General features: G+C 38.2%; 1 protein-coding gene across 12 annotated transcripts in view; it reads right to left on the bottom strand.

The window, feature by feature from the left end:
* Positions 1–999: 999 nt before the first annotated feature.
* ABLIM2 (actin binding LIM protein family member 2) overlaps positions 1,000–14,452 on the bottom strand; it is a 335,657-nt gene continuing 322,204 nt past the window's right edge. For all 12 annotated transcript variants that reach the window (XM_056802386.1, XM_056802381.1, XM_056802379.1 and 9 more), the window contains one exon: positions 1,000–1,194. The gene's annotated coding sequence lies outside the window, so the exon portion shown is untranslated. The remainder of the gene's footprint in view (positions 1,195–14,452) is intronic.

Genomic DNA, 14,452 nt, shown 5'->3' with positions numbered 1-14,452 from the left:
GTCCCCAGCTTTTGCTGTCAGAAGGCTAAGTGACCTTTATACGGCTTACGAGATGAAGCCAGGGAAGGGGAGGAGAGAGAGTGGTGCCTTTAGAACACTTATGTACAAATCGCATTCTTTTATAGGGGGATGCCATTCACATCACCTGGAGGAAGTGTAGAAAAATTATATATAATATATATGTATATATATATATGTATAGGTATAAGTTAGCAACATTGAAATGACAGAAACTACATAGCTATGAACCCAGGAGGTATAAGGCTTCAGGATTTCTGTAGAATGGGAGATTGAAATTAAGCTTTTTATATAGGTCATTTCATTGTTTAGTATGCTATAACCAGCATGTCGATAGATTTTTTTAATAAAATAAAAACTCTTGTATAATTGAAGATACCATTGAGAGGTGCGTGTGCATGTGTGTGTGTGCATGAATGTGCATGTGATACCTCTAAACCATCGTAGTAGCTCAATGCCTCTAAATAAAACAGGTCAAAGACTTTCCATCGGTTTCTAGGAGATTTGTCTTTTCCCCTAAAAAGAAACCCTTCACTCTCTTCAGCCATGACTCTTAACTAAAAACACAAGTCCCTTGGATATTGCAAAGTTTGTCTGTCTTTCCTTATATATGGCGGCATTCAAGGCTTCCTCCTAACTTCTGTCAATTTAACACACTTTCTCAAAAGCCAACTAATGAGCTATCATTTCCCATGTCACAGTTAAGTTTCCTCTTCCCCCTCCCCTTTAATGATCCTTTTCCCATTAAATTATACAGAGGAATAGGTGACTTAAGGCTATTTGCTTTCTTTCATTCTTTTTTTTTCCTTTAACCAACTGGGAAAAAGAGTCAGTGGCTGATCCCCCAGATTCCAGAATGGCCTCTGTTACAAAACCCTATAAGCTAAACCCTTTCTTTGATCACTGTCCCCCAACATGAACACAAAGAAGTAGGAGAATGGTGCAGGGCAGTAAGCGTGTAAGATAATTCTGGAACACTACTTTAGGTTGGGGGGTTTTTTGTTGTTGTTGTTGGGTTTTTCTTTTGCTGAACAAGCACTTTATTTTTTCCTCTGGGAGAGGTTAGAAAAGCAATGCCTTCTTCTTTAATTCATTCCTTTTCCAAAGGGCCAGGCGATCAAATTCTTCCGTGGTCATCCCAAAGACTTCCTGGAACTCTTCAGGGGACAAGTGTCTCTTCAAAAGAAAATGCAAAACAATGTTAAAGTAACTTGGCAAAACATGCTATTTTTCTGTCATGCATTCAGTATATCATTAACCAAAAACCAAAAGAAGCCTGTGCACATGCTCTTTGAACAAGGTGGACTGGCTGAATCTCTAAACACTTTTTTCTTTATTTCCTTCCTTCCTTCCTTTCTATTTTCTTCCTTCCTCTTCTTTCTTTCTCTCTCTCTTTCTTCCTTCCTCTTCTTTCTTTCTTTCTTTCTTTCTTTCTTTCTTTCTTTCTTTCTTTCTTTCTTTCTTTCTTTCTTTCTTTCTTTCTTTCTTTCTTTCTTTCTTTTTTCTTTCTTTTTTCTCTTCCTCTCTCTTTCCCTTAGAATCAATACTGTGTATTGGTTCCAAGACAGAAGAGCAGTAAAGGCTAGGTAATAGTTGTTGAATGACCTGCCCAGGCTCACACTGCTAGGAAGTGTCTGAAACCTGATTTACATCTAGGACCTCTCATGTATAGGCCTGTCTCTCTATCCATTGAGCTATCAAGCCACCCCTTTTCTCATTTCTTTTCTACCCTCAACTCTGTTATTAACTTGCTGGGTGAACTGGAATAAGTTACCTTCATGAACCTCAGTTCCTTTATCTGTAAAATGGGGTCATAATAGTCTAGAAGAGAGGTTCTCATGCTTTTGTAATGATGGAGTATTTTATTTATTTTATTTTGAAGCTCTTTGTAGTCAACATTCAAAAAAGATTTTTTAAAAATGATTAATACCTATGGTACCACATGTCAATGTTATCAGTGGTAGCATATTACAATTTTCTCTTTCTCAAAATTCTTCCATCTTAGAATTTATATTAAGTATCAATTCCAAGGCAAAAAGAAAAAAGGGCTAAGCAACTGGGATTAAGTGACTTGCTCAGGAAGTGTCTGTGGTCACATTTGAACCCAGGATCCCCTGTCTTTAAGCCTGATTCTCTATCCACTGAGCCACCTAACTCTACCCCTTACATTTTTTTAAAAACACACAAAATAAGGAAACCATTAATTTAGGGCAATTTTGTTCAAAATCTACCAATAAAGAAATAGAATAGTACAAGAGAAGTTCCAAATGTGGATTTGGACTGCATTTGGAGTCAAAGGACCTGAATTCAAATAATAAATTCCTTAACTGTATTGGCCTGTCATTTCTTCATCTGAAGGTGAGGGTATTGGACTAGTGAACCTCTAAGATTCCTTCAAGCTCTAAATCTATGATTCTAGGAATAAGACAAACAACTTTTTTCTTAGCACAAAGTTTTGGACCTCTTCAAGACATTTCAAGAACTAGTTCAGCAAGATTCTACTGAAAACAGCTTGAGAAATTGCATTTATTTATATATTGCCAGCCCTAGTGTTCTGTATTCTAAAGATCTTTCTAGTGCCATCCCCATTTAATAGATAAGAAAACTGGGACCCAGCAAAGAAGCAGAATTAGTTTTAGGAGAGCTACCAGGAATAGAGAGGTCTCACTTGTCTGCTTCACTGCAAATCTGATCTTTAAACTCCATGAGATTCAACTACTAAGTCAAAGATTATGAACTACCCCATTCCACAAAGCTGGACCCCTGTACGGCCACTGTAGTGATGCTGCTCTCATTCTCGAAGTCTCAGCAGGGCAACCCAACCCCCTCCCCCCCCCCCCACACACACAGTGTTTACTGAATAATGCATAAACTCCAATTCTTGGCATGAAAATTCTTCTCTACCTGAGGTGAGAATCAATATCCTATAAACTCTGCATTTAAAAAAAAGTAATTTGTTTCTTAAATTTTAATCAAACGTCCTTATTTTATAGTTCAAACTGAGGCCAGGGAAATTCAATGTTTTGCCTGAAGGTGAGATTTGAACTCAAGTCCACTAAATCCTGAACCAGTACTCTTCCACTGTACATTATCATCATCTTTCCCTTAGACCTTCCAATGTCAGTGACCTTGCCAGTTAGGGGGAAGCTCCAGCCTCAGGGGAATTTTCTGTGTTCAGAAAGAGACAAGGAACACAAAATAGCTTCTCCCCAAAAAAAAGGTCTGAAATAATCTGCTTTTCTCAGAGCCTGCTATGTCTCCCAGAGACAAACCGACAGGCATAATCTTTTCCTAAGATATGTACAATAGACTTATTAAAGCAGCCTTGGGGCTTGGCAGGAGAATGGCATTTAATTGTAAACTCATATCAGGTATTTGCAAACACTTCCTACAGAGGACCCACTCAGAAATGAATGACTCTGCTCTGTAAAAATTAACAAGCCTCCTTTTGTGTGTGTGTGTGTGTGTGTGTGTGTGTGTGTGTGTTTTCTGTAATTCAAGCTAAAAGCCATTGAAGACTCTGGGATAGATTTCCAATGCTTATTTAATAGGAGTTTCACTTATCTTCTTTAAAAGGTTTACCTTCCTCTTGGAACTTAACCCACATATCTTCAAAATGAACACTTACCACTCAACATATGAGAGAGAGAGAGAGACAGAGAGACAGAGACAGACAGAGACAGAGACAGACAGAGACAGAGACAGACAGAGACAGAGACAGACAGAGACAGAGAGATAGAGAGACAGAGACAGAGACAGAGAGGAGGTATTGGTGGCAGAATAGATAGCAGGAAAATTTTAGAAATTTTGGACTAATCTCTTCAATTTTGGACTAATCTCTAGAAAAATTGGACTAATCTCTTCAATTTATTTTTTTAAATGTTCTAGGTCTAGAGTTAGGAAGCCATCTTCCTGAATTCAAATTTGACCTCACACCCTTACAAGCTATGTGGCTCTGGGAAAATTACTTAAACCTTGTTTGCCTCAGTTTCCTCATCTGTAAAAAGACCTGGAGAGGGAAATGGTGAATTAGTATCTTTTCCAAGAAAATATTAAATGAGGTCATGAAGAGCCAGACATGACTGAAAAACAACTGAATTAACACATTAGTTTCTTTGGCTTTTCTATTAGTGATGTAGGAGAAACTCACCCAAGTTTGTAGCAAGGTCTCACCCTAAGAATAAGAAACTCAAACTCCATTCAATCCAGAAGTAAGAAAATAATTTTATTTGAAGAAGTGGTTTTTGGTGGTACAATAGCCTAATAGCTGGTAGAATAGTCTGGGGGCTAATCATGTAGTCTTAGGGCTGATGGACAAGCCCACGGACTGGTAGAATAGACTTTTTGGAACTGATAGTATGAAGTAGCATCTTCCTCCAAGGAGTGGAGCTTCCATCATATAGCGGCAACTTCCATTGTAGAGTGACAGCCTCCACATCCTGTGGATCAGGGTTGGCATATTTATTGGGGTCTGGTAGCTTAGCATCTCCCTTTCCAAACTCAGGCAGAGGTATATGTGGGGATTTGTTGCCATAGGGAATAAGGAGCATGCACAAGATCAGGGGGTTCTTTTGGAGTGTCAGAGTCCTGAGTGCACGGGTTCCATGTTCCTCTATTATCTACTTTGTCATCATTTGTCAATGCAGGAGAGGTCTTGTTCCCCTTCTAGAGTGGGAACATGGGCAGTGGGGCGGGATGTAGTACATTAGAAGACCATTATAAATAATTCTTTCTAAGAACACAAAATTGATGTCTAGTATAGAATGTTACAGAGCTAGTACACAGAGTGGATAATTGAATAAGCTATAATTCATGCTTGACTAATGCTGAAACTGCAGATTTTGATGTTTAACCAGTGCTAACTAGTGAGAAATGCAAAATTTCAGAGTATGCGGTCCTGTTCCTATTACTACCCCTTACTGCCCACTGTCAGTCCACATAATTATGATCTGGATTCATATTGATGCTGCAGTTCACTAAAATCCTCAGATATATTTTAGACAAATTGCTGTCTAGCCATACTACCCCAAGTCTTGTATCTTGTTTCTATGAAAATGATTTTTGGGGTTCCTCCCAAGTGTTCTAAGCTAATCAGATATTGGTTCTGCCAGGGTAGGCTACCTCTCCTAGCTTCATGCCACTAGCACATTTGACAAGAATCCCATCTGTACTTTATTCAAGCAATGGATCAAAATGTGAAGCAGTACAGAGATAAACATAGAGCCGTAGGGCCTTCTACTAGAGACCTTCCAAGATGACATGGAGCCATTAATGTCTCCTCTTTGCATCCAGACATTCGACCGGCACTAAATCTACCCAACTGTTCTCTTGCCTGCTCCATATGTTTTCCATCTTTTATACAAAGATAACTTGAGGAAATTAGATTCCTGGTAAACACTTTATTAAACATGGACTTAGGAAACAACACAGAAGTGGTCAAATATTCATTATCTTACCTAATGTCATGTAATTACTAGAAGAGTACCTTATCTTTATGTTAACACTATAATTCCTACAAAATATTTTCCTGAGAATGATCCTATGTGGTACATGCAAGTATTATTACTCCTTTTTTAAAGATCAGGAATCAAGGCACAGAGATATGATTTACCAAGAGTCATTTTATTTTATATAAATAACATGTATATGTGCACATATATATTTACATATACATATATACATGTGTTTGTGTGTTTTGTTATATTACTGATCTGGGTGTTCTGTCCTTGAGTTTAGAGTCATTCAAGTACTGCTGGAGATTATTAGAGCATTGCTACCATTATTCATATTTTTGTGTTGTGAATTCCTTTGGCAGGCTAGTGAAGTCTATGGATCCCTTTTTAGAAGAATGAAGGAAATGCTAACATTAAGTTAGAGATTAGTGGCAATAATGAAATGTTTGGTTTTTTTTTTCCCATTGGAGTTCATGGATCTCTTGAAATCTGTTCTCAGGTCCTCGGGAGTCTGTGGACCCCTGGTTAAGAACTCATGTTATAATGAATCTATTATCTTCTTTCTTGTTGCTGATAGTTTGTCTTTTTTGTCAATGACTGAATCCACCTAGAATGGTTATGCAATTTTTGATGATCATTATCATCACATAATCATAGCATTTAGAGCTGAAGGGAACCTTTGGAGATCTGGGTTAATACCTTCTATTTTATTTGTTTTTTTTTTAATACTCTATTGATGCAATTTTCTACATCTTTTTTTTTCTTTTTACATCATTATGACTTCCCAATGACTCCTGTCCCATCCCCAAAGAACCCTCCACTGTAATAAATAAGTACCATTAAGCAAAACCAATCAACACTATGTCACGTCTGAAAATGTATGCCCCATTCTGCCTCTATAGACCATCATCTCTCTGCCAAGAGGTAGGTGAGATGCTTCACCATCAGACCTTTGAAGTCATGGTTAGACTTGCATTGATTCAAGTTTTGAGTCTTTCTCCATTGTTTCACTTTTCATTATTGTGATGCTCATCATGAACCTTCTTCTTCTTCTACCTCTTCTACCTCTTGGTCAAGAGGCCAAAGGTACATTTCATCATCAGTCCCCTGAAGTCAGGCTTGGTCATTGCATTGCTTAAGAATTCTGACTTTCACATGGACTAACCAATGAAGAAACTAAGACACAGCAAAGGAAAGTTTGTACCTTGTCTCAGGTCGCCAACTAAGGGAATGACTGAATCAAGACTAGGACACTGTTTTCCAGATTCATGCTCCAGTACACCACACTAAAACTATAATTATGTGACAAATAGATAGGGGGAAATGGGACCCTTTGAACCCTGGTGCTCTAAATTATTTGAGGAGAGAACAATGAGGAGTTACCATAACCAAGAGCATAGATGAAATTTGAATTTAGGTCTTTATAATTCCAGTTCTTGAGAAATCAAGGTCAATTCCAGTTCTTGGGTAATCAAGGTCAATTTCAGTTATAAGTCTGATAAATCTTCAGTTCATATTTTTTGCAAAAACCATGGCCTCACTCAGGGGCATATTATTCTTTCCCTTGTTTAACCAGGAATGGACATACTAAGACATGACATTGTTTGAGGCATTGCCCCTCCTGCCTACATGACAGATCACCACTAACCTATTATAGGTAATAGATCTGAGAAAGAGTCCAAGGTACCAATCAAGTTAGATGTGCTACATATGCACTCAGAATTCTAAACAGAGAAGGTTCCTATCTATCAAGATTTGAATAAAATTGAACCTCAGAGATGAAAGGTACCACAAAGGTTCTTGAGACCAGCTTTAGCCCACAGCTTTAGTCCCAATATAGGAAGTGCTAACAAGATGTCCAAAGTGTTTACCAGAAGGAACTTATTTTTCTGAGAGCCCTTGAACCAAAGTAAGTTTCTCTAGCTTTTTGTATTTTGACTTATCCTTAACTCTTTTTTACTTCTTACAGAATCTCAGAGCAAGAAGAGATTTGAAAGATTATATAGTTTAGGGTCTCTTAAACTGAGATCCACAGATCTCCATAGGATTCGTGGTTAGATTTCGAAGGGTTTCTAAACTTGGATGGGGGAATTATTTGTTTCAATATAAGTGGTTACCTTTGTAAACCTCTGTTTTTTTATTTTATGCACTGAAAATATTATTCTTACATCTGTAGGTTTCATCAGACTGTCAAAGGGGTTCAGGACACACATACAAAAATCTAAGAACCCCTGCTCTAGTCTAGCTGGTACCTGAATGTTTAGCCTTGACAAGTGATTATCCAAATTTTGATTAAAGAGTGTTGGCAAGAGAAAATTCCCTACCTCCTATTCCACTTCTAGATAGTTTTACTCATCATATTTGTCTTCTTTTTCTCCTCCTCATTCTTCTCTTCTTCCTCTTCCTCACCATTTCCTCTTCCTCTTACCTCCCATCTTAGAATTATTACTATGTATTCCAAGGCAGAAGAGCAGAAAGGACTAGGCAATGGGGGTTATATGACTTTCCCAGGGTCACATAGCTAGGAAGTATCTGAGGCCAGATTTGAACCCAGGACCTCCCATCTCTGAGCCTGACTCTCAATCCACTGAGTCACCTACCTGCCCCAGTCTTATACCTTCTTGATAGAATAATCCTCCTTACTTAAATCATGAATCATGTCTTCTCTCAGCTAAACATTCTCAGTTCCTCCATGACCTTTACCACAATCTTGTTCTCCTTCTTCTGGATACTCTCCCCTTGCTAACATTTCTGTGAAAGTGTGGTGCTCCAACATGAACACAACACTACATATGTGGTCTGACTGACTGGGGCAGAGAACAACTGGATTATCACTAGGGATACTTATGTCTCAGAAAAAGGAAGTGGAAACCTAGATAAGGATGGCTCCTTGCAGCAAAGATGAGAACAATAATAGCAAACATTTATTGAACACTTACTACGTGTCTGCCACTGGGTTAAGCACTTTATAATTATGCCTCATTTGGCCCTCAAAACAACCCTGTGAGGCCCATGTTATTATTATTCCCCTTTTTTTGATGGAGAAATGGAAGCAAATAAGGGTTAAGTGACTTCCCAGGATCATATATAAGTGTCTGAAGCTAGACTTGAACTTAAGCCTTCCTGCCTCCAGGCTCAGTACTGTAACTACTGTGCCACCTAGGAGATAAAAGCCATACCACTAAAAATGAAGGAATCCAAAATGTCGATGACTGTAGGTGGGCTTACTTGGCTCTGCATACAGTGGAGTGCACAAAGCAGGTACTTAATAAATAATAAGAAGAGTAATAATTTCTTGAATGAAGAAGTGAATTCATATCATTGCAATGTCTGCTCTCGAGATGAATTAACAGCCTCTCCCAGTAATGCTGGATTTATTTTTCTTTTCTATCCTCTAAGCAGACAGGCACATTCTCCTGGGCAAATCTATCTTGATCTATGGGAGTGTTAACAGAAAAGCTTGCCCAGAATAACAGACGCCACAATCCTGCTTTGCTGCATGCTGCTCAGACTTTATCAGGGAGTAGCTTGACTTTATTACGACAAGTTTTTGCAAAGCGACTCTTCTTTCTTTTTAATTTTTTTTGGGGTGGGGATTGTCTGCTGCATCAGAGAAATGTTGTAATTAAAGATTACATAAATTGTAAGAAAATATTTGACCAAAATTCTCATGCTATCATTATCCCAGAACAGAGGAGATGTGGGCTAGAGCATATCAGAGAGAACAGGTCGATTGGCTGGACCCCAATGGCAGACATGCATATTAGCATGGGTAAAGGTCTTTAGTACAGGGTCAGGTTTCTGTTCTTGGTCCCATGCTATTTAATGTTTGTTTGTTTTAAATCAATGACTTGGAAAAAGCATAGGTGATAAGAAACTGAGAGGGGTGGCTAACACTTAGGAAAGTAATAGCTAACATTTATATAACACCTACTGTGTGCTAGGCACTGTGCTAAGCACTTTGTAATTTTCATCTCATTTGATCTTTACAACAACCCTGGGAGGTGGGGCTATTATCTCTATTTTACAGATGAGGATATTCAAGCAAACAGAAGTTAAATGACTTGTCCAAGGTCATATAGCTAGTGACTTGAGGCTAGATTTGAATTCAGATCTTCCTGATGTGGTTCCAGCCCTCTATCCACTGCACTACCTAGCTATCTAGATAACAGGATCAAGATGAATCTCAATAGGTTAGAATGGTAAACAGAAAGGAATAAAAAAAGGAATTTTAACACATTACAAGCAAGGGATCAGAAAGGAGAAGTGATGGGAAAGATCTCATCATGGGAATGTATGGGGAGAAAAAAATATGGACCAATTATATAGAAAGCAGCTACATGGCACCAGTGACTAGAACTTGTGGTCAAGAAGAACTGAGTTTGAACATGGCCTCAGACACCTATTAGCTGTGTGACCCGGGGCAAATCACTTAACCTTACTGGCCTCAGTTTCCTCATTTATCAAATGAGCAGAAAAGGAAATGATAAAGCATTCCCCTATCTTTGTTGAGAAGGAAATGATAAAGCACTCCAGTATTTTTGCCAAGAAAACACAAATTGGGTCATGAAGGGTCAGACATGATGGAAAATGATTGAACAACAATAATGATGTGAGAAGAGTGACTGTTGAATGGGCTGCATGCACCACATCCCCATGACGCCAAAGGAAGTCAAACATTGCCTCCAGTATAATTGAGTGGATGCTTTGGTGAAAACCTATGGAAGGCCACAGACAAATAAACATGGTGGAGAGAGGTTATGATCTGCATCTTTGCAGAGAAAATTGGCATAGATGAGATTATGGATAAATAGACTATTGCTATATCAATATAGAGTATCTGATGTAAAGAAAGTCTTAAAAATACAAAATTGGGGAGACATGGCTAGTTATTTGCTCTTGTGAAAGGGATCTGTAGATCTTAATAGACTTCAAGCTCACTCTGAATTAATACTGTGATGCAGTAGGCAGGCTGGCCACTTGCCAGGCAAGTTATTAAACTTATCAGAGGTTCATGGTGAGGGACACGATGGACTAGATGGTTTCTGAGGACTCTTTCGAATCTGAGGTTCTGTTGTACTAATGTCTTCTAAGAATGTACTCACTAATTTTGGTAGCTGACTGACTTATATTAAATATTAAACTTGACAATTGTTTTCCTGTTTCTCTACTCCCATATTTCAACCAGGCACAGATACTCTGATTCCTGCTTTAGCTGATCCAGTGCTAGGATGACTTTCCCTCTCTTACTCTTTTGCTCTGACAGATATTCCATACTTTGCCCTACCATTCCATATCTCTTTAACTTTTTTTTATTCTTCAAACCCTTACAGTCTGTCTTAGAGTCACTACTACATATTGGTTCTAAGGAAGAAGAGTGGTAAGGGTTAAACAATGCAGAGTTAACTGACTTGCCCAGGGTCACACGTGTGTGGGACCAGATTTAAACCTAGGACCTCCCATTTCTAGACCTGGCACTCTATCCACTGATCCACCTAGCTGTCTCCTCTACTGATCTTTTTTTTTTTTTTAAACTTAGAATATTTTCTCACGATTACATGATTCGTGTTCTTCCCTTGTGTTCTCCCCTCCCAAAGCTGACAAGCAGTTCCACTGGGTTACATAGGTATCATTGTTCAAAACCAATTTCCATATTATTCCTATTTGCAATAGAGCAATTCTTTAACATCAAAACTCCAATCACATCTATATTGAACTACGTGTTCAATCATTTGTTTTTCTTCTATGTTTCTGCTCCCACGGTTCTTTCTCTGGATGTGGATAGCTTCTTTCTCATAAGTTCCTCAGAACTGTCCTGGGTCATTGCATTGCTGCTCTCTACTGACCTTCTTAGGACCTAATGTCTAGCAGCAGGATATGATCCTGAGCAAGTCTCTGTTGCTCAAAGTAGAGACCCCTTTCTACTGGCATCATCCCTAGAAGGGAAACACTAATAATCTGTGCTATCTACCTGTGAGGGACAAATAAAGTATGAAAATATTTATAAGAGCTAGGTGCAGATACAATATAGTATCACCAATGGTAATCTAGCATTTATACAGACTTTATTTTTGAAACATGTTTCTTCTTTTTTCTATACTACATGTATATACAAATTTAATAATCATTTTCTGATACTTTACAATCCATATTCTCTCCTCCCTATACAGACTTTAAGATTTGCAAAGTACTTCATGCACATTATTTCATCTCACCCTCACAATAACCCTGAGATGTAGGTACTGCTATTATCCCCATTTTATAGATGAGGAAACTGAGGCTGAGAGAAGTTAAATCAAATGAGATAAAGAAAATGAAGCATTTTTGAAACTACAAAGGGCTACAGCAATGCCAGATAGTATTATATATCTATAATAAAGTAATCAATAAAAATATTTTTAAATGAAGTAGCCAATAAAAGATATATTAGTAATAAAGTAACCAATAAAATTAAATATAAAAATAAAGTAACATACAGGTATTACTTCATTTTTATTATGCATGTAATTGTATATCTATATATATATATAATTATATATCTATATAAATAAAATTATACATATGTAATAAAGTAACCAATTGTTACTGGGCAACTAGATGGCACAGAAGATAAAGTATGTGGCTGGGAGTCAAGACAACTCATCTTCTTGAGTTTAATCTGGCCTTAGATACTTTCTAGCTGTATGAACTGGGCAAGTCACTTGACCCTGTTTGCCTCAGTTTCCTCATCTGTAAAAATGGACTGGAGAAGGAGATGGCAAAACACTTCAATGTCTTTGCTAAAAAAATCCTGAATGGGGTCACAAAAAGTTGAACATGACTGAAAAACAAAACAACAACAACAAAAATAGCATCCAATAAAGAGAATACTGACTTTCCTAAGTTGTAAAGATCAAATGACATAATATTTGTAAAGTCCTTAGCATAATCCCTGGCACATAGTAAGTGCTATAAATGTCAGTTATTATTAAAATTCCTTTTCTATTTGTCCTTAAATTTAAATTAAGGGGGCACAGAGGTAATTGTATTCAACCCACTTATTTGACTAATGAGGAGACTGAGGCACAGAGGGTTTAAGAGACTTGTGTGGTCAGATAACTAAGGTAAGTTTTAGTAAATGACAGGGAAGAAAGAAGTCTAAAAAGCTCTTGCATTCTCCCCCTGGCAACCTCCACCTGGTAGATCTACTAAGAGAAAAGCCCATGAGAAAAAGGGCATGTTCCTGCAGAGCCCTCAGAAACCCCAAAGCCACTCAGGGTAACGTTTCCATGGCCTTCTGAGAGAAGCCTGACTGAGTCTTGCCTCAATTTACCCAGAGGGAGCCCACCAGCCTCTCTCAATGGGGCAACAGGATCAGGGACAAAGAGGACAAATTAGTGTGTTCTCCCTTTCCTTCCCTGGGCCTGCCTTTTGGCTTCCATAGGGATTTGGGCTGGTGCCAGCAGGGCTTTGGAATTCTGAGTGACCCACTCTTCACTCTAAAACACCCCAGCAACCCCTGAGGCCTTCTCACATGCTTCACATGCCAGCTCTGCTGAAAAGACAAGAGATCAAGGAGGGCAAACAGGTGCTGGGATGTTGGTGTGGCTGAAGTGGAGCACCAGGAGATGGTTTCCTTTGTTCAGCTGTGGGTGGGAGGTAACTGGGAGATGGTGGGTGTTGGGCTGGCATTTGCAGGAGCTCTGCTACCACAAAGCTAGCCTTGGCCTTGGCCAAAACCTTTATCATCCTGGTCTTCTTTCCTCTTATGTAAAATGAAGGGATTGGATTTAATGACTTCTAAGACCCTTTCCACCTCGAAGGCCAATGGTCCTATTATCAATAACCAATATCCATTTCTTAAATGCATTTATTATATGTTTTATGGGGAAACAAATAGGTCAGAACAATACCTCCTCTCAAGGAGCTTAAATTTGAACCCTTCTAAATATCAGCTGGCTCACATTCTATGTTCTAAAGTCCCTTCCATATCTGATATACTATGTTTTAAAGCTAATAGTGTTATCAGTTAGTAATAATAGCTAATAACAATAACATTTACATAGTGCTTTAAGGTTTACAAAGAGCTTTTACACATACTATCTCATTTATCCTAATAACCCTGAGAAGTAGGCACTGTTATTAATATACCCATTTTACAGATGAGGAAACTAAGGCTGATTTGATTAAGGAACTTGCCTAGCATCACATACCTTCGATCTTCCTGACTCCAGGTCGAGTGTTCTACCCACTGGGAAACCTAGCTTAAATCAAGGGTTTTTCTCATGGACTCTTACCATCTTTGGATAGGATTTAAAGGAGTCTATGAACTTGGTTGGGGGTGGGGCAGAAATTACATCTTATTTCAAAATATTTGGTTTCTTTTTTAATCCTACAAGTTTTATGCATTTATGAACATTATTCTAAGAAGGAATCCATAGTTTTTACCAGATTTTCATGACCAAGAAAAAAAAAGATTTGGGTATTTAAGAACTTTTAGTCAGGGTGTCCCCAAGCTGTGACATTATGATTCTATGGCTTATCCCATACATTGGAGGGTAAAAAAGTGGGTAATGAATGCACATTGCCCAGACTCTGGTTATTGGAAAGTTCCATAAACGAGTTCATCTGTCTATCTATCTGTCTATCTTTTTTATCTTTCTATCTCTATCTTTTTATCTCTTTCTATCTGTCTATCTATCTATCTATCTCTATCTTTTATCTCTTTCTATCTGTCTATCCATCTATTTATCTATCTCTGTATCTTTTTATCTCTCTTTCTATCTATCTATCCATCTATCTCTTTCTATCTTTTTATCTCTCTCTCTCTCCATCCATCCCTCTATATCTCTCCACCTGCCTGTCTGCCTGTCTGCCTGTCTGCCTGTCTGTCTAACTAACTTATCTGTCTAACCAACCTACCTACCTTATATCTTAGACAGCTGCAACAAGGGCTCTAGATGGACCCTGAGCTCAGTCCAGAATTGAATAAGAAATGATTG

The sequence above is a fragment of the Monodelphis domestica genome, chromosome 6 (assembly GCF_027887165.1).
Source record: "Monodelphis domestica isolate mMonDom1 chromosome 6, mMonDom1.pri, whole genome shotgun sequence".
NCBI lineage: Eukaryota > Metazoa > Chordata > Mammalia > Didelphimorphia > Didelphidae > Monodelphis > Monodelphis domestica.
Note: the sequence above shows the minus strand (reverse complement) of the source record. Positions and strands in the feature narration are given on the sequence as shown.